Here is a 23,899-nt window from a genome sequence, read left to right on the forward strand (position 1 = left end):
TTTGATAATGGCATTAACGTGCATGCTCATTTCGAAAATACTATTAATAACTAACATTTAGATAGTCTTTATGTTTTACAAAGAGCTTTCACATCTGTCATCGCCCTTGGTTCTCATTCCAACTCTAGGCTGCAGATGTCAGATTGGCCCCAAATCGCACACCTAGGAAATATCAGAGCCAGAACTAAAACCCAAACCTTCTCCTCCAAGTCCCTGATCTTTTAATTACATCATAGTGCAAGTGGAGTTTCAACACTGTTTTTCTCACAAACCAGGGAGTGTTATTTGAGCCAGTAGCATATTATATTACTTGTCAATGTTTCCAGAAAAGGGTATCTTAAATAATTCTTTGCCAAGTGGATGACTTTTCTTACAAAAACAATTTTGCTGCTTAGAAAATTTGTTTTCTGAACTATAAAATAGGCGTATAATCATTTCTCCTAATAATGACATGAGGCTAAATGAACTCATTACCGTTAGGATTTTTAAGCTTCCCTATTTTGGCTTATCAATGGCATGTTTCAAGCAAAGCTCAGTACTATAAGAATTAAGAATTTAGAGGAAGATAGTGATGTAGACCCTGCTCCCAGGAAAGACTGTAATTTGAGCAGTTGTTCCTAATGTGTTTCGGGTCAAGTAGAACTATATTAGGCCATTTTTGCATTGCTGTAAAGAAATACCTGAGACTGGGTAATTTATAAAGAAAAGAGGTTTGATTGGCTCATGATTCTGCAGGCTGTCTAAGCATGGCACCCATGTCTGCTTGGCTTCTGGGTTAGCCTCAAAGAGCTTTTACTCATGACAGAAGGTGAAGTGGGAGCAGACACGACAGTGGTGAAGGCAAGAGCGAGAGAGAGAGAGGGGGAAGTGCCACACGCTTTTAAAGGACCAGGTCTTTGGAAAACTCACTATCACAAGGACAGCAGCAAGCCATGAGGGATCCGCCCCCATGATCCACACACTCCCGACCAGGCCCCATCTCCAGCACTGGGGATTACAACTCAATGTGAGATTCGAGCAGGGCCAAATATCCCAACTATATCAAGAGCTTTGGAATCTTTTGAGGACAATGACCCTTCCTGGAAAAGTCTCCACTGACAAAAATTATTGCGCAACATTTCAGAGACCTTTATGGGTTAGCTAATGTTCATCTCTGGTTGCCGGTTAAGACCTGAGAACACATGGACACAGGAAGGGGAACATCACACACCGGGAACTGTTGTGGGTTGGGGGAGGGGGGAGGGATAGCATTAGGAGATATACCTAATGCTAAATGACGAGTTAATGGGTGCAGCACACCAACATGGCACATGTATACATATGTAACAAACCTGCACTTTGTGCACATGTACCCTAAAACTTAAAGTATAATAATAATAATAATAATAAGACCTCAGATCTAGAGGCACATAATTTGCACTCAGGTTGCTAAGTGTAGGTTGCAGTGACCATCAACAGTAACCTAATGCCCAGAATTAGCTTTAATTGCTTGCTAATATTAGTGTTGATGTAAACACTTAATTAGTGTAAATACAAATCATTCCATTGACAGGTAAAATGCACCTTAACTTCCACAGTTGCAGCTTTGGGTGTTTGGGTTAGCAAACTGATGTAAAGAATTGCCACACAATTAATAACAAATGAGGATATTCACTTAGGGCATTCGTTAGGTTAAATTTGCATACTTGAAGCTATTAGAAGACATTAGCCCATTGTAACCAGGAGAAAAATAAAGCTAGCACTATCTCTTTGCCTTCCCCACTTCACTTGGCTCCAAGCTTAGCCACTCTGATGATACAGTGCTAAGAAGTCACACTTTTCTCCTTATAAATGACTCTTGGCCCCTGCAGAATACACATGTCTACTAGGGAGACACAGAGTTGGGAGGCTTTCGGGAGACTGGGGGTCGATTTCCTTTCCTTAAAATGAAAGTTTGACTTGTCCTTCCAAAAATAAGGTCTTTGTCTTCCATTTGCTTAAAGAAAACTGAGAAACAAAAAAGGGATTAGCTGAATTTCCTTTGGGTAGGTAGCGGCTGCTGATCAGAAGGGTCTAATGAGGTGAGCAGCAGCAATCAATGTTCAAAGGGAGGTGACGACAAGGTCACCAGGTCAGGAGGTGCCATCGGATTTGGCTGAGATTGTCTCGTCGATAAATGTCCTGGCAGGAAATTACTGTAAACAAACTGCAGCATCTTTTTAATTCAGGTGTGGGCTGAGGCGAGGGCACTGACCCATAGGATTTCTTGAGAAGAAGAAGAGGCAGCAGGTTATTTCTCAGATTTCTTTCAACAGACAAATCTATGGAGCTGAGCTGTGTGTACAGAGATGTCCTGTTTTCCCACCTGTCTTGTCTCGTCTTTGCAGATCATCATTCCTACCACTGCCGTGTTGATGCTGCTAGTGGCTGAGCATGGGCCCTCCTGAGTGTCCACATCAAAGCTGAGTTGAGACTTGCTTTAGTCCATGGGGAACCAAAATTTGTCATGGTCAGCTAGCTCTTCATGTCTAAAGGAGAGTATTATGAGTTCAGGTCATATATAATTATTGGTGTCAAATGGATCTAAATAAGTTATTAACTAAAAGTATGAAGTATAGTGGGGGTTCCAGTATCCAAAATCTTTGGTATCATAGAGCAGTAGCATCCTTAGAATCATAGAGCTCTTGAATACTGGGCAAGGAAGGAGGCTTGGGAGGATGTACAGTCCAGCACTGGCATTTCAGGTATAAAGCTGAAACTCCAAGTCATTAAATGATTCCCTGCTCATAAGTCAGCCCTCCTGCTAATAGAAAAAAAAATTTATTATTTTTGTTGTATGGCTAACATTTTCATTCACCATGGATTTTTATCCCTTAATAAATCTAAGGCATGACATTTCACATTCTGGCTGGTTTATAACATCACATGACCTGGTGAGAATGGCATGTGTGTGTGTGTGTGTGTGTGTGTGGCCAAGTGGAGGTGGACTCAGGGGAAGCCCTGCCTTGTCTGCAAAGCTTCTCCTAGCCCTTTGCAGAGGGCTTGGCATCTTTCTTCTGTGCCACTCATTTTTATACAAATGCCAGTGCAGCACCTTTTAGGACATTCTGTCATTCTGTCCTACCAGGTAGTGAACTGCTTGAGGGTAGGAACCATAAATTAGCAATTAAAAATAATTGCCAAATGATGGACCAAAGCATGGCCCATAGATTATCTACCACTTTAGTAAAATAGGAGGCAGAGAAAATGACACAAGATAGAGAAGAAGGAGAAAAAAGCAAGGAGAAGGAAAAAGTTGTCATTTTCATAAAGAGTTCTGAAGAAGCTTTTGGTCACTTTGCATTTAATCCCCTAAATCAATTTGCCTGCCTGGAACCCGGGTCTGGGGTGCTTGCCATGTTGAGGATGAGCTGGCTTCATTTCCAGCTACTGGACTCGCAGATAGAATTGTCCTTGATGTTCCAAATAGAGAGAAAGGCAGAGACTGACAGAGCGGGAGTGTGGGGAAGGCTCCTGCAGGGACAGAGTGTTCTAACCTGCTGAGGCGGCTCCCCATGGAGCCATGAGCTGCGTGCAAATGGCAGTCAGTGTGTGCTTTGAAGCCTCCAGCCTTGGGAACTTCAAACAAGGAGAGGACAGACAGATGATCTATGGGAAATTAACATCTAAAAGGTCTAAAATCTGTTCTTCCTGTCACCTTAATCTCCTGCCTGCTCACTGACAGTATTTACTTTCTGAACATAGTGAACATTTAATACAACAGAGGCTCCCACACACTTAACTTTTCTAAAACAGAAAATCTTACATTTCAATACAATCCATTTTAATTATTTTATTTCTTGACTGCATTTTGAACTGTTCCTTTCCCTAGGTTTTAGAAGTTTTCCTTAAGGAGTAGAGTAAACGAACTTTGAGAAAAGAGGTAGGCTAGCAGGTGGAATGCCCTGCCACTGCTCTGGCAGCTCCGCGGTCACCTGGCAGATGCTCATGGAATCATGTGGAGTAACAGTGCCTGCTGGGTCGGGGTCATGTTTTCTGCCTCTTACCTTTTGATTTATTTTGATTGCTGGAATAGATCAGCTCACTTTGAAGTATACCTAGGAAGGATATATAATTTGTCTATACCCACATATCCACCCACCCATGGATTTATCCACTCACTCATCCTTCCAACTATTCATCTACTCATCCATCCACCCATCTAACCACCCATTCATCCACTCATCAATTCACCCTTCTATCCACCCACCCATCCATCCACCCATCCATCTATCCATCCATCCACCCATCCGTCCATCCATCCATCCACCCACCCATTCATCCACTCATCCATCCACCCATTTATTCACCCACGCATCCATCCACCTACCACCCATCCATTTATTCTCCCACCCACCCATCCACCCATCCATCCATGCATCCATTCACTCACTATTTGTGCATTCAGGAAGAGAGTCAATCTACAAACATCTTTAGAGTACCTACTGTATGCCCAGAACTATACTAGATGCTGGCAATAAGAGAAGAATAATTTGTGGCTCTTCCTTTAATGAGAATATGTTCTACACAGTCTGAGCACCATAAGCAGACCATTTCTCTTTTTAAATTTCCAACTTTTAAGTTCATGGGTACATATGCAGGATGTGCAGGTTTGTTACATAGGCAAACATGTGCCATGGTGGTTTGCTGTGCAGATCATCCCATCACCCAGGTGTTAACCCAAGAATCCATTCGCTATTCTTCCTGATCCTCTCCTTCTTCTTCCACCCCAGGCTTGGACAGGCCCAGTGTGTGTTGTTTCCCCCTGTGTGTCTTATGTTGTCATAATCTAGCTCCCACTTATAAGTGAGAACATGCGGTATTTGGTTTTATGTTCCCGCATTAGTTTGCTAAGGGCAATGGCCTCCAGCTCAGTCCATGTCCCTGCAAAAGACATGATCTCATTCCTTTTTGTGATTGCATAGTATTCCATGGTATAAATATACTATGTTTTCTTTATTCAGTCTATCATTGATGGATATTAGGTTGGTTCCATGTCTTTGCTATTGTGAATAGTGCTGCAATAAACATACACTTACATGTGTCTTTATAAGAGAATGATTTATATTCCTTTAGGTATATAGCCAGTAATGGGATTGCTGGATCAAATGATATTTCTCCCTCTAGGTCTTTGAGGAATCACCAGTCTGTCTTCCACAATGGCTATACTTCTCTACACTCCCACCAACAGTGTCAAAGCATTCCTTCTTCTCCACAACCTTGCCAGCATCTGCTGTTTCTTTTTGAATGAGTTATACACTCCTATTTTGAATAACGACATATTTATTTTTGGCATAATTTTCTAGAAAGCTAGTAATACAGATTATACATTAGAAGGGCCTGGAGTAGATGCATGGTTCATCTGTAGTAGGTTAGGAAAGCAAGCCCAGACACATTGCAACAATTCTACTTACTACCCTTACAAAGAAAGCATTGGTATATTTTTTACGTCTCATAACTGAAGTCATCTTAGAATAAGGTGTTTTCTAGAGTGTTCCATGGTTAAAGGCCAAGAGGGTTTAATCCTAGATATGAAGAGGCTCTCTGAGCTGTCTTCATGGTAATTGTGGTCAGATAAGGTACACAGTAATTTAAAAAGACATACGAGTTTCTTCCTTTAGGGAGCTACCAGCTGAATGAGAAGGTACAGCATTAAACAACACCAAATTGTTTTTAAAAAGGAAAACTTCTTTTGCTCACAAGCACTGTATAGACAATAAAGAGATGTACAGGATAGCTGGGGAATTCGCATGGTGTAAAGTCAGGTGAAGTCTTTCCGAGGATGTGACATTTCAGTTGAAATCTGAAGGAAGAGGGAAAACCAGCACTGCAAAAAGCAGAAGGAAATGTACTCTACACCAAGGAAGCATCAAGTGCTGAGTCTTGACATCAGCATGAGCTCAGTATGTTGGAAAATCAAACAGAGGCTAATGTGCTTGGAGCCCAGTGTGTGAGGGAGAGGGTAGAGGTAAGTTCGGGAGATAGGGGAAAAATTAGGCCACGATAAGGAGTTTGGATTTCGTTTTAAGAGCAATGGGAAGACTTTGCAGGTTTTGAAGGGGAGTGAATATTTAATTTATTGTACAAATGCAGATGCTTTTGAAATTAAAAGGGGCACTCTTAATCATTAGACCTGGACACAGGGCATAAACTTGGTGCTGCAGGTAACTTGGGATGTAGGTTTTTCCCGGTTTCAAGTAGTATGGAGACAAAACTTCTGTTTCTAAAAGATTGTTCAAACTGCTTAGCAAATAATACATAGGAGAGTGAGGGTGGAAATGCAGACAGTATAGACCAAAGCAATGCACAGATTTGGGAAGGGAGGTCTGAAGATGCGGATGTGTGGGACCCGTGCTGATGGGAACATCTGGGCCCTGTGTCCGTGAGGTGCTGAAATGCAGCAGAGTCCCAGTCCTGGACAGGGAACACAGGTGATCTGGCAATTCTAGATCATCAGAATGAAGAAGCACCACTTGCGGCTTAGAAATGGTAAATTTAGAACAATTTAAGCGGAGGACTTTTTACCCAGCAGGTAGTACGTACAAGAAACTTGCTACTCCAAGACGTGATTGAGACTCACAATCTATCAAGGTTAAAAGAAAGTGAATGGAATGAGTTGCTAAGGGAAACTTGGTTATTTTGGGTATGTCCATAATGTTTTGATATTAATTTAAATGAAAGTTTACCACAGCCTCTCCATACCACACTCAGAAGCAATAGAGGACTGAAAACCTTTGTAGATAACTCTGACAATTTTCACATCTTACATTCCCCACTCTACCAACAAGCTCAGATCTCACTCATTCCAGCAAAGAAAACAAAACAGATAACACACAAAAAACAAAGCTTTCTTTTGTTTCTGCCTTTCCTTAAACTACCACGTCATTTTCCTTTTTCCTGTTATTGCCAAATCTCTTGAAGTAGCTGTATATGTACATTTGATAGCCTTCGTTTTCTTGCCTTCTGTTGCTCCTTAAATCAATGCCTTTTAACTTTCATCCTAACAATGTGTTTAAAGAACAGTCAAAATTCTTCAGTACAGTGAAAATTCCTTAATATCAAATGCAATTACATTGCTCTCCGGATCCTTCTGTCTTGTTTGCAGCCCTGGGAGGTCTTCAAGCTCCCTACACATCAGAGACCCCCACCTCCCTGCATGGATTTTGACCTCCTTGGGGTAAGGACTGCGCCGGATCAATCCTCCATCCTCAATAGCTAGCTTAGTGTCTGACACACATCAGATATTTATGAAATATTGTGGACTTGGATTAGGTTTAAAATGGCCTACCCTGTTCTCTGCCAGATCCCCACGCCTGAAGATGGTGAGTGTCCAATAAATGTTTGTTGAATACGTGAAAGAAGAAACTCCTGGACTGATTAGACAGTCACTGCATATTTATTGATCCCTTCTAGGGCACAATACTGTGTTTGGAGCACTGGTACTTGTTGGGGTGAATAAAGTGAGAATCTTACAGCCATGGTCTTAGTTTCCTCATCATCCTTTCACTCTTTAGCAGCTTACAATGCTAATTTTTTCCACATCTCACTGCTACTGCAGAAACTCCATCTCTAAGAGTATGGAAATGTCCTTAAAAACATCATATATAATGACTTTTTCTTAGACCCCAGGAAAATTATATATTGCATAATTTTATAATTAAGAGACAGAGATCATCTAATCTAAGAGTCTCCAAATTTTTCAACGAATAATACTCATTTCTTAATCCCCGTAACACCATTTTCAAGAATGTCTCACCAAAATTATATTCAGCAACAATTTATTTTCTCCTTCAAATAAAGGCATATACATATCTGTCCTCAAAGCCACTGACCAGCATTCATTCACAACTGAATATTTATTGAGTTATTATGACCCCAGTGCTGTGCTGGATGCCAAAAATTAAATGATGAACAAAGCAGATTCCTTTCTTGATCTTACGATCTAGTTAATGGGAAAAATCCAAGCTTCCCATACTAGTTTATGTAATACCAGCCAAAAGAAAAGAAATGTCTTATTTAGATTCGAGTGTCCTTTGAAGATGTACGTATTCGTTTATGCATGTGTTTGAAAATTTTAAAATATGCCTGACTACCTTGGAGGCTGTACTATACTGTGGGAATGTCCAGATGTGAAGGCATTCACCTGGTCTAATAGCCCATTTTACAGGCAAGGACGTTAAGGCCCATCCAGAAAGCTTTATCATAGCTTGCTAAGGATCACACATCTAAGCAATGATAAAACTGGGGCTAGCACCCAGATATACATTTCCAATTCTGTGCTTTTTCCTTTTTTCTCCTTTGATAAAAAAGCCCTTGATCCTTTTTTTACCTTTTTATATAATCTTAAAGTATCTAAGAAGTTTGTTAGCACTAGAACCTGTTTAACTTAGTTTAATCCAGCATTTTCCAAATGTAACTTACCCACTATCCTCTAATGTCACTGGGCAGTTGTCACCGTCTCCTGGGACACAGGCCTTCCACAGAACAGACACAGGTCAACACTGACCCAGATAGTGAAGTTCTAACTCCTTTACTTGTCATTGAAGTCTCCTAACCCCAGTGTTGCCATCTCTGTCTTCCATGACTCTATGCATCCTCTTCTAAAATTATCCTATACCCCTGAGTTATTTTATTCCCTTCCCCGAATATGCCTTGCCTTCCATGGCTGTGTCCTTTCTCACATCATGTCTTGGCCTGCTGCAGCGCCCCCTTCCTATCAGCGCATCTCAATTCCCGACATCTCTCCAGCTTCCTATTCAGTGACCCTCAATGGGTCCAGCTGGAAATCATCATTTCTCCTCTCCCTCCCATAGTACTCACTGGCTGTACCTTTCATCTGGCAGTGAAAATGCATTACTCCTTGCTGCTAGTTATCTTTGCGTGTTCACATGTCTTTTCCTGGGGATAGGAACCTTGTCTTGTTCTTTGTAACTCCCACAGGACAAGCAGTCAGGAAAAACAGAGAAATTTGAAAGCTAGTCAGGATTTCTCCTTCTCCCTCACCCTCACTAAATGACACCGCAAATTTGTACATCTTTCCTATCTCCATTGCTAAAGCCTTAATCCTGGCCTATTATTTCTTGTTTAGTCTATGTTATTGTCTCCTAACTTGTCTCCTTATCTCCTGGCTCACCCACCTCCAATCACCCTCCCTGCACCCTCCTGCTAGATGACCTTTCTAAACTAGAAATCTGATCGAGTTATTCCAATGACATCTCATCATTTGCAGGATTGAGCTTCGTCTCCTTCATGTAGCGTAAAAGACCCTTTATTGTCTGGTTCCTGACAGCTCTCCCCCTTTCTCTGTCTCCCCCCATTTCCTTCATACCCCTCTCTCTGCCTACTCCATCTCTTCCAGCCTCCACCCTGCCCATGCCTCACCCTTCCTTTCCAGTCTACGTTTTATCATACTGAGCCCTTATGAGGTTCTGGAATACATAAGTTGTTTTGTGATTTCTGTACATGCTATTGTGTTTGCTTGAAATGCTAACCCTTGCCTTCCTACACACTTTCTTTTCTCCCTGCTATACTTTTTCATTTCTTTTCATTGGCTCTGCTTCTGTTAGTTACTTTGCGGAAGCTTCTATGAATAGGCCAGGATGAGCAAGTTGATTCTCTCCCTCTCTCCCTCTCTTTCCATTTCTTCTTACCCGCCCCCACCCATGCACATATTATTAGACACATTGCTTTGCAATTATTGAAATATTTATCTGTTTCCCCAGTTGGGCTAACAGCAGAGGGGAATGCTGTTTGGACAATCCTTGTATCTCCGTCTTCTACTAAAGAATCTGGCCAATGTGAGGAGCTCAGTATTTGTTGAGTAAATCAACACATGTATAAATGGTCACCATTCGTAGAACCCAGGAGGTTTTCCGCACGCTGGTGGGCTAAGTGAATATAAAATCGGATGGTAAGTTAAGTGAGAAGAGCCCTGGAAATGAGGCAATAGCAGCCGCAGGTGCTTTGTTCTCACCTAAGCAGACACCGAGCTCACTGGCTTTGCTGAAGCAGCTCTGCAGCACGTTGAGCCGCAGCAGCTGGAATTGCTCTCGTCTGAATCCTCCCTTCTGGAATAGGGAACGAGGGAGTGAAAGACTAGCACGTAATCTGTGGGGCTTAATCTTTCTTTGCAAATCCCCAAATAGTGTGAAATTGGCAATAATCCAGGCAACTCCAACCTTCTGCTCACCAAATAGTCCCCACCCTGCTTCTACAGAGGGCAGCTCAGGTGTTTTAAATGCAGAAGTAGCCAGTAGAGAGCAACTTCACTCCTGTAACCTAATTCATTCTCAGCCTGGAAAATGGAACGTAAAGATCACAACCTCAGCCAGTCAGAGTTTTGCCGCACTTCAGCTCCTAGGAAATCATTTCAATTCCTCAAAGTCTATTTTCCCCTTCAACATCCATCCATCCATCCATCCGTGTGTGCATCCGTCTGTCCGTCCATTCATCCGAGAGACACACCAGGTGTCTTCCTGGTGCCAGGTATGTTTCAGAGAATATGGTTATGTTTATAGAGTTCACAATTTAGTAAATATTTTGTGTCACCTAAGAGTGCTCTAAAAATCTATAATCCTGACCAGTAGAAAAAATAAAACTTTTGAAAATTAAGGTTTCAAGAAAGCTCTTATTTCTTAAAACTGTATAGAGGACTGAAAATCTGGAGCTAATAAAGACCTTGGTACGGTTGACTTTCCCGTATGTGCTACTGGGAATCCAGGTGTCTCGAGGGACAATTAAGAGTATGACTGCCTCTTGTCCCTTTCGAGTAGTCCTTTGAGGGTTGTTTTATCTTTCTCCCATTTTAACCATATTTTACAAGTCTAACAAGACTTGAGAGGGTGATGCTCTGAAACTTCACTTGTGTTCTTGAGACACATACTCGAGTGGGATCTTGGTTCCATTACTTTCCAGTTCTGTGACTTGGCTACTTTCTATAACCGCTCTTTCTCTTGGTTTCCTCATCTGGAAAATAGGAATAATAATAACACTCATTCCCTAGTGCATCCCATGGTGAATGCTAGCTGAAATCAACATATGTAAAAGGCTTTGCAAATGTCTGGTTTAACGGAAGTGCTCTACAAACAGTATTGAAGAGGATGATGTCGATTATGATAGTAAAAATAGATTCTGAGACACTTTGTATTTCCATTTTAGAAGTGCCTCCCCCATTTATTTCCCCTTTTCTCTTTCTGAGACTATTAAAGGTTGTTCTTATCAGTAAGGGCAGCTTTTCCCCTTTTCTCACTTCCTCCCCACTCCCCCTTTGTCTGGAGGTTCCTTGGCAGAAAGAAACATGTGTTTCTTATATATGAGTAACTCTGATATCTATTAGAGTCTGCTGAGTGCAGAGAGCTTAGTCACTCCTGGGGGATGATGCGTCTATATCGGGTCTCAGCTCCTATCTACAGCCTCCATCAATGTCCAAAAGATTTCAGAGCAGGTGTGAGGTTTAGAATTGAGGGAAGGACAAGAGCTAGTGAGACAGCCTTCACTGAGAGAGGGACTGACGGGGCCCCCATGACCATCTTGTGTTTGGAGGGTCTCTGGAAGGACTCCTGAGACTCAGCACACAGTGCTGCTCATGGCTGGGCTTTATTCCTGTGCCATGGTGAGGACACAGGGCTGGATCATAAGGGGTCAAGGCACAGGCAGAGTCTGAAGGAACCCATGCGAGACTTCCTTATGCTCTTTCCATCCCAAGAGGGTCCCACAGAGCCCACTGTCCCTCCACAAAAATGCAGCAAAACATGTGGGATGTTTCTGCCCAGGGAAGCCCAGTAGAGACTCAGAGTCCAAGGTCTTAACTGGATGCTGGTCATATCGGCACCCTCTCCCTAGCACGTACTAACATACCAGATTCCCAGAAGGAAGATACGTATTCAGCATAAACCACATTGCTTGCACAGATAATCTAGGCACAAGGAGCCACGCTTACTAGTTAGGGAACAGTGGAAACCTTCCTGAAATCCAAGTTTTCTGGTGCCAGCCAAGGACCAACCATGCAATCAGGCCTTTCTAAGGGCAGCAGGTCCCAGGACGTACACTTTCACCACCCCCTGAATTCTTAGCTACATTTCCTTGGTAGAGGTGATGGTGGGGCTACATCATCTTTCTGATTTGCACAACCTTCATGGACACACGTTTATCTCCCTGTCTCTTGCTGGCTACATACTTATGAAAAAGGCCTGGCTGCCAGAGGCATGATAATGCCAAAGACACTGATGTCCACAACTGGGCACCTCCTTGTGAGCTGGCACCACTTAGAATCGAGCCTGATTTGCCAGGGGCTTTGCACCCTGTCGGTTGGCCTCCACTTTCCTTAGGGTGTAATCTTAGTCCTCTAGGATTTCTTCAGCCCTACCCCTGGCTTTCTGGCTTTCCCATGCGTATCCTGTTACTGAGAGCTGAGCATGAAGGGGACAGTGGAGTCAGAAAAAATATCCCTGTCAGCTGCCAAAAGAAGACATCATTTTCCATTGCATGTGAGCTCTATTATGCAGAGCTAGGAAGGGCCTACACATCAACACCAAAATATTAATAAAAAGAAGGCTGTACGGTCCTATCCTCAAGTGCTAAAAAGACTTCAGACCAATGTGACCTGTGGTATAGTTGCACAATTTCAAGCAGCCTTTCTAAATTAAAACGTAATCCCCCAGCAGTGAGGGGCTTGGGTGGCCCCTCCCCCTCCCTGGGATTCATTTCTCTCTTCCAGGCCCATCTCTTTCCTGCCATAAATCTCTTTCCTTCTGTCTCTCTGTCTGTTCATCCTTCTATGTCCTCTATCTAGCTTTTCCTTTCTTGATAAAAATTAAGGAAAAACAACTTGATAGATTTTCCGATAACCTTCTAGAAAGTCTCACCGGGTTACATTTTGCTTTAATAGCATTTAAGCCAATCTGCCTGATGTTGCTGTAAAGGTCAATTAAATTCACCCTAAAAATTTCACTCCTGGCTCATTATACAATTGGAAAATGAATTAGAAGCACATGCTGCCCCTGAGGTTTCTGATATTTCACTAATGAATATGTCTTAAAATGCAAAAAGAAAAAAGAGAGAGAAAAGAAAAAAAGGTGTCGTAGGCCACACAGGAGCTTGCAGTGCTACCAGCTGGTACAGAACATCGTCATAGGCAGTGGTCTGAGACTAGTGAACACTAGGTAGGCCTGTCTCCACTCCACATTCAGAGGTGTTCACAGGTCCCAAATGCACGTGGGTCTGGTCAGCTCTTCACCACTCCTCTGCACATCCAGAGCCCACTGTTAAACCCCAGGGGAGGCATCCAGCTCACCTGACTCTTCATTGGCTGCTCTTAGTGTGGTCTCAAGGACCACAGTTCAGTTTAATATCAGCCTGAGCAAAATGTGATTCTGAAGGTAAATGTACAAGGAGCTTTGTGGGCAGAGCACATGTGTTGCAAAGCCAGGTCTCAGTTGATCTGGGGATTCTCAGACTGTGATAGCACTGTAACTGTCTGAGGAGAGAACAGCCCTGTGGAGGAGGGAACATGCATTTCTGGGTCACTCTGAGGGCACAACTGGGGCCAAGAGTACAGAGAACACAAAGTCAAGTTTGAGCCCGACTTAAAGAAATAATTTTAACTGACTTTCTTTCTCCCCAACTCCTGCCAAAAGAAAGCCATCAGACAAGATAGCAACTTCCTTGTCCCTGAGGAAGGCTTCAACAGAACTGAGCAACCCTGTCCCAGGAGTCCATGTTTCAGGTAGAAGTCTCCTTAATTCATTCACTCATTTCTTCATTCTGCATATTTATTGCTGTGTCCTAGACAGTACTAATCTTGAGAATGAACACAATTGCCTAGTTATGTATGAATCGAGAGTTGTTTTTTATTTTTGTTTGATGGTAAGGTTATGTTTTAAAAGAAGATACCATATCTAAGTCCCTAGTTTCAAAAACTGTCCTAAAATTCAGATTTTTGCTCACATTGGAGTCGTAAAGGACTTTCATGTTCCTCTTATAGCAAAGGCTGTGACTTTTCTGCTTTCATGAAACTGCAAACTGGTATTTATTTTAGGACAAGATGGCTCCAAACCTTGAAATATGAGTTATTGGATGTCTGTCTTCAGGTTTAAGTATAAACCTAGCTGAATTGACTAAAACATATAGAGACAATCTCTCAAGCCTTTCAGAGCAGACAGAGGAAGTCTGGTTGCTATCCTCCATGCCTCACAGATGTTCATACAGGATTTTAGGATTTCAGACTAGAAGTGACATTGAGGTCATCTCACTGAAGCTTATCCTGTCTAAAACGAGGAAGCTGAGGAGGCTTCCCTCGGGTAGTACAAGAACAAGACATTCTTCAGCCAGGGTCTCTAGACTCAAGAGCAGTGTTCTTTCATGGTACCATATTGACTTCCTCCATTTGCAAGATTGTGCTACTCACATGTATGGTGTTTTGGAAGGTGGAACCAAAATTTCTAGGAAGAGTGAGATTGCAAACCATCATGATGTGCGTTGAGAGTGGCCAATCAGGCGGTGAAGAAAGGGGGCCCTGGTGAAGCCCTGGGCGTTTGACCTCAGGGCTACTGTCTCTGGCACCCTGATGGTGCTCCTCAAAGCCTGCTTCTGAAAGATTTCATCCAGGTGTTGTTGATGTTTCCGATCCCATTTCCTGGTGTCTCCATGTCCTTTTTCTTCATTGCAAACCTGGTGTCAGCAGATGTTCTTGGGGTCCTCCTGACTCCACTGTGCAGCAGGCTGAGTGCAGTCAGACTGTCATCGAGAAGTACTGTAACCTGGGTCCAGGAAGCGATGCTCCAAGTCACTCAGCCACTCCTCAGCATCACTGACACTCAGCATTCTAACCTTGGAACTGCAGAAATGTAATCGAATGCAAAGGCCATGGGCTAGAGATTCATGATTGAATGAGGAAGGGGATTTCCCTTTCCTTCTTTCTAAACTGAACCTGCAAACCATAACATGGAAAGCTGAATACCGTCCTGTCTGACGTCCACAAGACCGGGATATGGAGAAACTTGAGCATAGACTCAGGTCCCTCCCTCCTCCCATCTGCCTTCTCTTCCCTAAAAATCTTCCACAGATTCAGGATGTCCTGCTGCCAATCAAACATTAGCTCCCATGCCACATGGCTGGGGAGGACCAGCCAGCGCTTGTAGGCCTGGCAAATTTGAGGACGCATTTTGATCCACTCACATTTAAATATCAGAGCTAGTTTTGATGACATGCTACGTAACTGAACATAATCAAGTTTCAGATAAACCAGAGCAGGCCCCAAAAGTGCACCTGATGAATTTCCTTGTAGAAATGGGGTGTTGGCAGAATAAGAAATGGAATGCATGGAGTGCCCAGCATAAGAAGTCGGGGGTCAGGGAGGAAAGGAGGGAAGGAAGGAAGAGAAGTGAGAGGCAGGGAGTTAGATCAGTCAATCACACAATTACCCTGAAGACAAGAAATAGAAGGACTATCTAGTTTAGGATGTTATATATCCTCTTGAAATGTAAAGATTTAGACAAGAAAAGGGGCAGGGGAGAAAAGCAATCCAACGAAAGACGAAACAAATCCATCAGGGCGGGATCCATCAGGAAGGAAAGAGTGTGGAGTGACTCCTTTGCTTAATGCGGGCTTCTGGTCAGTCCCTGGAGCTTGTCATGTGACAGCAGGATTCTCCTGCTGCTGGAGAGCCTAATAGGCAGGATTGGTCCAGGAACTCCTCCCGTTGGACTGACTGGTTTCAATTAAGACTATCACAAAGGCTAATTATCATTTTAAACCTGACTCTCAGGCTCACTCTCCCTCTTGCTTTAATGGATTGTTTAATGGTCCCAGTGCAAGCCTCTGAAACCCTGGAGGTTTCCTATTATTTCTTTGCCGCCAGCAGGGACCAGGGACTTCTAGAGTGTTAGGTTTCAAGGGAGAATAAGAGTAGCAATACCCTCTTTCTTTTTCACAGAAACAAAGACTGTTAGCATTGAGGGAATGTTCGATTTTGGTTTTGATATAGTCGGACCTTCTATTGCATGAAAGAGTTTCCCTATGTGCCACCTCTGACCAGGATTTCCTGGCATTGTTTGAACACAACTGGTGACAGGGAACTTGTTACCTCCTGGTCCATTTTGGACAGTTCTCATATTCAGAATGTCTCTCCTAATGTTGAGCTGATATCTGCCCTTTTTAATGTCCACGATTCTTTCCCAGTTCTGCCCTGTAATGTTTCTGGGCTTAGACAACTGACAGTCGACTGAGCCAGCAGGGCCTGAGCTTGGGAAAGAGGAAAGCTTGGCAACCTCTCCTGCACCGACCCAGTGGATCTCCCACCTCCAGCACCATTCTGTGTGGGTGTTCCACGTTCTGGAACCTGCCTCAAGTTGCCCAGTCTTTGTTAGATGAGCACATGCTTCATTTACTGGGCTGTATCATGTGCTCTACCCTGAGACAATGTACAAGTCCCCAGAGGCAGGTATTAGTATCCCCATTTACAGATAAGAATGCTGAGGCTTAGAAAGATCGAGTAGCCTACCCCTGATCACATGGCTGACAAATGGCAAAAGCCAACACTCAAGCCCCTTGTGTTGGATCCCAAAGCCTGTTTTACTATGTCACACCAAGACAAAATTCAGAGTATACAGTTTGCCAGGTAACAATGTGCTTGTGAGCATAATATGAATCAATGTGTGAAGTCGGGGGTGTCCGGAAAACCCCGGAATGTGTTGTGTTTATGTGAACTATGTGATTGGTTACCACCGGAGCTATTCTAAAGGTAATCACTGTATTTTGCTCGCCCAGCCTAACAGTTCCCTCGTGCTCTGCACTTGATAGCTGGTTTGAAAATCAAAACCCAAAACAAGCAAACAGAACAATGCTGGCAGATTCTTAGCACAGTTGCATACACGTGCTTAGCCTGGCCTAGTGGGGCAGGCTCCCTGCCCTCACACCCTCCTCAACCCTCTTATGCTCACAGGTGCACACACACAGGTACACACTACACACACACTCACATACACACCAAAAACACAGTAAGACACTCCACACACACACACCCCACCTGCTCTCACACATGTTGCACACACACAAGCTACACACACATGCTACATACACATATGCTACACATACACCTCCCACACTCACACATGCTACATATGCACATGCTACACGCACGCTACACACACACGCTACACACACACCCCACACACTCTCACACATGCTACACGCACACACATGCTGCACACACATGCCTCACATACACATGCATGCCGCACACACACGGTGCACACACACCACATGCTGTCCACACCCTCATGCTGCACACACACATGCATGCATTGGCAGGTGCTTCCTTTTCACCCTTCTTTTTCCATTCAGCCTTGTCCCAAATTTACATGGGAATAAATAAAACAAAAAACAAAGCAAAGATTGCCTGTGGGGGTGGGGCTGGCCCCCTCAATGGCATCTGCAGGTTGCTGGCTGTGTTTTGCAGCCCGAGGCCTATTTCTCAGTCCCAGCTCCTTGGGGCCAGAAGCCTGGAACAAACCCAAGGGCAGGCCTTAGGCACGGGGACCTGCCCTGACTCCTCTGTAGGGCCAGGTTGGCCATGCCTTCAGAGCTCCAAATCCCAAAGGAATGAGTATGCAAAACTAAGACCCACCTCACATTAATTTAGTGGGTGACTGTGTGTCTCCCCCTCCCCTGCAAATCTATATGGACTAAAAATACCTGCGCCCTCCATGGCGCCCGAGACTGCTGACAAAGGAATTTGCATTTGCAGTCAGAAACACCTTCGGATTACTTTTGAAATCACCTCCCTTACATTTTAAACAGGTTGGTGGATTCATCATTTAGGCTGCCACCAGGAGGCAGCTATTAAGAGATGTGACTGGGAATGGCATTTTTTTTAAAAGGTTAAAAAAAAAAGTGGTGATTTCACTACAATGTCGTGATTTTTTTTGGCTTAAAAATAAAATCTGTTTGAACCTAGGATTCTTTAGACAAACTGATATCTTCAGGGAAAGTAGATTAACAGGAAATGTTTTTGGAAGAACCAGGTGTGTTCCCAGTTCCCGTGGAATGACAGCAAGGACAGTGCGCAGCAGCCAAGATGGAGAACAGGGAGGAGGTGGGGGAAGGGGGCTCTCCCTTTCCTTCTGGGCCTCTTGGACTAGGGGAGGGAAGGACAGGGTGCAATCGCAGGATCAATTAGCAGCCCAAAAGTAAATTAGCCAGGAAATTAGCTTTTCAGGTGTCCAACTGTGTGTCTTCTCAAAGACTGCAGTCCTACCCATCTGCTATTTACACTTTGTGCAGGGCTGGGGAAAGAATGTGGTCCCACTTACACATCCAGCCTGCCAGAGAGCAGGCCTCAGGGATGCCTAAAAGCAGTGGGGAAGTTGGAAGGATCCACAAAGGCTGGAGTGGAGAGGTTGCAGCAAGGAGGAAAACACTGTGTGTGTGTGGATGGGGAGGTCTGCCTATATGTTTGTGTGTCTGGGGGTGTGTGTGTGACCATGTGTGTCTGTATGTGTGATTATGTCTGTGTGTATCAGTGTGAATAACCATATGTGTATGTGTGTGTGTGTGTGTGTGTGTCCGAGTGTCTACCTGTTTATCTGTGAGTGTGTGTACGCATGTGTGTATTGTGTAAGTGTATCTGTGTGTGTGCATGTTTGGGTGTCTGTGTGTGTCTGCCTGTGTATATGTGTGTGTACATACCTGTGTGTGTATGTATGCATGTGTGTGTCTGTGTATCTGTATGTATAACCATGTGTGCATTTCTTCATATGTATGTCTGTGTGTCTGTGTGTATGTAGGAGTCTAGGTCTGGGTGTCTGTGTGTGTAAATGTGTCTGTGTGTATGTATATGCCTGTGTGTATGATGCGGGCATGAGATTTGCAGAGAGAGTGTTGGGGCACAAAATAAGGACTTGGTTTACACACAAGCACAGGCCACGGAACCCCACCACCAGCAGATGGAGCTGAAGGTACAGTTTGCGGGAGGCCAGGCTGAACTGCCAGCTGTTTTGGTTGGCTGGAGACCTCAGAAAGAATGACCATGTTGAGTGGAAGAGCTATCTGCATGGAGAGAGAGGAAACCCCAAACACACCCTGGAGTCCTGCTTCTTCACTACGAAGCCAGTATTGTTTTGACTTGCTGATTGAATTGCAGGTGGAAACTAAAAACATCGTACCTTGTTTTATTTCAGTGTGTGATTGGGAGATAAGGGTTCCCCTGTAGCCAGTTTAGAATTAGAATTTTAAAGTCTGGATAAATCTTAAAGAATCCAAGGCATCTTTTTGCTTTACAGATGAGAAAAAAAGGAGCTTAATTCTCTGGCGTTTTTGTTTCCTCGCCCTCACTCTGTCCAACCCCCCCAGCCACCCACCCTTTTTTGTCCCAGTCTTTCGTATCAAAACCTCCCTCCTACCTCTTTTTCCTTCCTGTCCAGTGCAGTCTTTGATCACCTCCCACGTGAGCTCATTCAATGGTCTCCTAACTGGCCTCCCTGCCTGTGGGCTTTCCGCACTCCGGCCCTCTCCACACCACCACAAGGTTAACCTTCCAGCCCAGCTCTGATTGTGTCGGGCTCTGTGCAGACCCTTCAGTGGGCCGCCACTGCCAGCAGCTGCAGAATCAAACCCGGCTGTAGCCTGGCTCCAATCTGGAAATGATACACCTTTCCAGCCCCACACTGGGTCACCTCTTTTGCTCTCCCTCTTCGAGAGCCAAACCGAGTTTCTTGCGATGTCCGTGCACACCCTGAGCTCTGTGTCGCTCTACCTTTGTTATTGTTTTCTTTTTCAATTTGTCCTCGTCGTATTTTATTTCCAAATGACTCCTCAAATCTCCCCTTCACGTGCTACCTTCCCTATAAGGCTGTCCTGATGACATCAGCAAGAAAGATCTATTTCCTGCTCTGATCTCTCCAGGCACTTCCTCTTGACCCCTGTGCTGTAACCTGGGCCTTTCACTGTGATTATCTGTATTCACATCCCATCCCTCTGTCTTGGAGAGACTCACCACTTTGTTTTCCCACTACTGTTGCATATAGGAACTCAATAAAGTTTTGTGGGCAAATGAATACAAGTATTTGACCTTACATACATTTTTTCCCAGCTCAGCCTGCATTTGACGTGGTTTATGGTGGTTTCCTCAGCTCAATCTTTCCCACTGACAGACAGCATGACCACGTGCAATCACCCCCCAGCCCCTCGCAATGTGCCTTCAGTATCTTCAACTCTCAATTGAGAACATGAGTAAAAATCAGTAGATTTCACTTTTTTTAATGTGTGTGCTATCCCCTAGCGGCAGGCAAGTTTACCTCCCGGGCCCTCTCCCTTCCTTGATGACTGGAAGAGGGGACAGGCGCAAACTCACAGCTGCTTCTCCCCGCCTACGTGCTATGACTTGTTGGAAAACCATTGTTTCAGAGGAGGAGTCCTTTCCAGCCCTGCCAGTCATTGTGTGATTTACAACGACTCCTTCTACCTTTCACAGCTTGAAGACTTCCCCACTCTCCTTCGGGGTAGATGTGGAAGCAATATAAGAGTGAAGAAGTTCTACTGTCTCCGGCATCTGTTAACATTTCACTGGCTTCCCGAGAAATTGGCTCATCCTTTCCTTGCTCATCTTTTGTCCCAAGTAAAATTTAAAATTATTTCAGATGGCTTAGTCGATGCCAGCTTGTAGCCTTCCAACTGCTATTTCTAAAAATTTATGCTCTCATTTTATTTTATTCTTAGGAGGATGATAGACTTTTAGAAACAGAAGGAAACTTCAGTGATAATTCAGAAAATTTAATTTAATTGTAGATCTCAGGTCCAGGTGCCACTGTCCCATGCTTTCTTCCTTGTCCCTTGTCCTTCCTCATCTAAGATAGCTCCTGGAATTCCCATTGAAATGGAAGCAAATCTTAAGGTTAGAGCCTGGCCCATCCAGCTCTGAACAGTTACTGCTCTGTGAGCACGGCTCTCACTCACCTTTCCTATGCCTTAAGGACTTCACTGTTGCTACAGCTTTAAGTCAGCCGATATTTACTGAACACAGACCATGTGCTATGCAAAAGTCATCTTATTTCATTCACACTCAGCTGTACAGAGCAGATGCTAATTTTACAAGATGGAAAACAGACACAGGAAGTTGAAGTAACTTGATGAATGGCCCTCACCTTCAGGAGGTGAAGCTGGGATAGAAGCCTGGGAATTCTGACTCGAGTCTGCTTTTATTGAGTCCATTTTCATGCACTCTTGTGAAGGCAAAAGCTTAGGGGAAGGAAAAATAGTTCCATGCTGAAGTCGTAGTAGAAAGAAAGTGGATGGGCTTTGGATTTAGAGACAGCTGAAATGAATCCTGGTTTTACCATTTACTTACATGATCTTGGGAAAGCTACTTTAATTTTCAGAGCAGTAGTTTCTTTATTAACAAAATGGGATAATAATACTATTGCAAATGAAATAGCACACTAACTGAAGTTCTACGTGTTCAATGCCTAGCAATGGCTCCTGGTTGAATATTGGGTGCTCTCTGAATGATGGTCTCTTTCCTCTGAGTAGAAAGCTTGGCAGCCCTTGTGCCGCCTGATGGATGCCCCAGCCTGGTCATTTGTCTGGAGCTTAGCCTAGCCTAAGGTTGGATTCCAGCCCGTGAGCCAGCGAGGGCCCTCCTCTTTAAGCAGTGCCCCTTTGTAGCTCTGAGCAGCTTCTCTCACCCCTCCCTACCTTTTCTGAGGTTCAAGGAATTCTATTCCCTTGAATCTTAAGGGGGGAGAAAGTGCTCATAAAAAGACACCAACTTGCAAAATTTAGAAGCCAATTCTCAGAGAGAAAATGATTGAAATAAAACCCTTTTAGCACAGGACACAGCATTTCTCAATCAGAAATGAGCCTAAGAAATAACCCACATATACTACCCAATACTTAATTTTCAAAAAAAAACTTATCTTCGGTCTCCCCACCTCCCCTAAAATGCAACATATTTGGGATGAAGACTCAAATACGTCTTTTAAAAAATAGTCCTATTTCAGACCTGCTATAGTAGGTGTAGCAGAAAGAAGGTGGTAAGATTGGGTCTATTTAAGGACCTGACCTAACCTAAATACAGAATCTACAAGCTGCCATACAGAAGGAACAAATGTGAGAAACCCATCTGAAAGCATCATTACATTTTTATGAGACTGTAGCTGAATCTATTGTGAGTTTATTATCTGTTGCTGCACATGCAAAACACTACCAAGAAAGAGTTTGTGTGGTCATGTGGGTGGGTATGCTTGTGTTTTAATCAGTGAGAACATGAAAACCAACATACGTTGTCCCTCTGAGTCTTGGCAGCTCAGAGTTAAATTTAGTGCTCAGTGGTGCTCAGTTGCCCAGCCCAGGTGGTGCTTGATACATTTCTTTCCTTGTTCATTTTAACTTTGTGTTCCTATTTTCATTTGTAGCTATTCTGCTTCATATATATTTTAACATCACAAGCTGTCTCAGACCCTTTTTCCAAGTAGGTGGAATATAAATCATGAGTAAATAAATAAAGCTACTGAGGCAATGAGTGACTTCTGAGGAAGTGGAGGTATCACAGGCAGGCAGACACAGCATGACTGAATGTTATTATAGTGTGGTTTATACTATGATGATACAACTATAGCTATTAGCGATCAAACATTGTTTATGTATTTTTGCCTCTTCTATGTTTATTAATTGATTTCTATAAGCTTACATAAATAGTTTATCAATATGAATACTTTGCATTTATGGGCTTGTTCTCTCCCTGTTAATCCAAGGAGATGCATGGAGAGAGGATTGCACCTGTTAGCTGCTCCTCTCTCCCTCCCCTCTAGAGACTCATCATGCTTTGTGGCTCCTGTAGGCCACCCTGCCCTGGGCTCCCTGGGGAAGTCTTTCTTCCTTTTCTTTCTGCATTTGCCACTATTGGTCCCCTAGGTCTTTCCTTTGTCATCAGGTACTGTGTCTTCTCTTCCTTGTTTCCCTGCAGCTCCTGCAGTTTCTCCCTATGAAGAATAAAGAGCTTCAGCCAATTTCAGTCCTAAAAATTGGAGGAATGTGTCAGTATCTTCAAGAGATTTCCAAGCTCTTCCTGAAGACATGCTGTGTACACATGTCTTCATGTACACTCCCTTGCCACATTCAGGAGTTTCATTTATTCTTTCATGCTACTGGATTGTGTGTCAGTGCCTCTAAGACATCTTATTACCAAATCATTCTCCACTGGGTACAATTCCACCAAATTCCAGCCACCCTCCATCAAGAGTAAAGTAGGGTCACGCAGATCTGGCACAAACTATTCACAAACAGGTGAGGAAACAGAACTCAGGAGCTTGGGCCAGCCTTTAATTAACCTTGAGAAAGTCCTCCCTGGAGTTTTACTGTGGCTCAGCAGCATCTGGCTTTTGGGTGGGAAGTGGCAGAATGGTTATGCACAAGGAGAAATAGATATTGACATACTTAGGAATACTTGGATTCGTCGATTTCTCAGTGTCCTTCGTTCTTGTTGTTTCATTTGTCTTGATTCCCCAAAAGGGCCAGTGGCTGCCTCACATATTGGCTTGTTCAGCCAAGATCTATGATCATGTTTTCCACTTCACAAAAGCCATCCTACTCACATTACCCAACAGTTACCTATCATTTTCTGGTTCTCTGTCAAATTTTGGTAAATTTTGCAGAAGCCCAAAGGAGTTGGTATATCTCTCTGCATGTGTGCATGTATAGTTGAAAGAATATGAATGGTGTATTTATGAGTATAAAATGGAATTGTAGTATTTTAAGAGCCCGTCTAATTTGGTGATTCATATTTTTATATCAGTTGATAGTGGCTAGATTGAAAGCTGGTACCATTAAGATTTTTTAAGGAATTATAGTATCATACTGTGGGGTAATTAGACCAGATTTATAGGGGACA

At 43.5% G+C, this 23,899-nt stretch overlaps 1 protein-coding gene across 8 annotated transcripts in view; it reads left to right on the forward strand.

Annotated features, from left to right (window-relative positions):
• NTM (neurotrimin) overlaps window positions 1-23,899 on the forward strand; it is a 973,658-nt gene that overhangs the window by 477,438 nt on the left and 472,321 nt on the right. The gene's annotated exons all lie outside the window — the stretch shown is intronic.

This window comes from Gorilla gorilla, chromosome 9 (genome assembly GCF_029281585.2).
Source record: "Gorilla gorilla gorilla isolate KB3781 chromosome 9, NHGRI_mGorGor1-v2.1_pri, whole genome shotgun sequence".
In the NCBI taxonomy this organism is placed as follows: domain Eukaryota; kingdom Metazoa; phylum Chordata; class Mammalia; order Primates; family Hominidae; genus Gorilla; species Gorilla gorilla.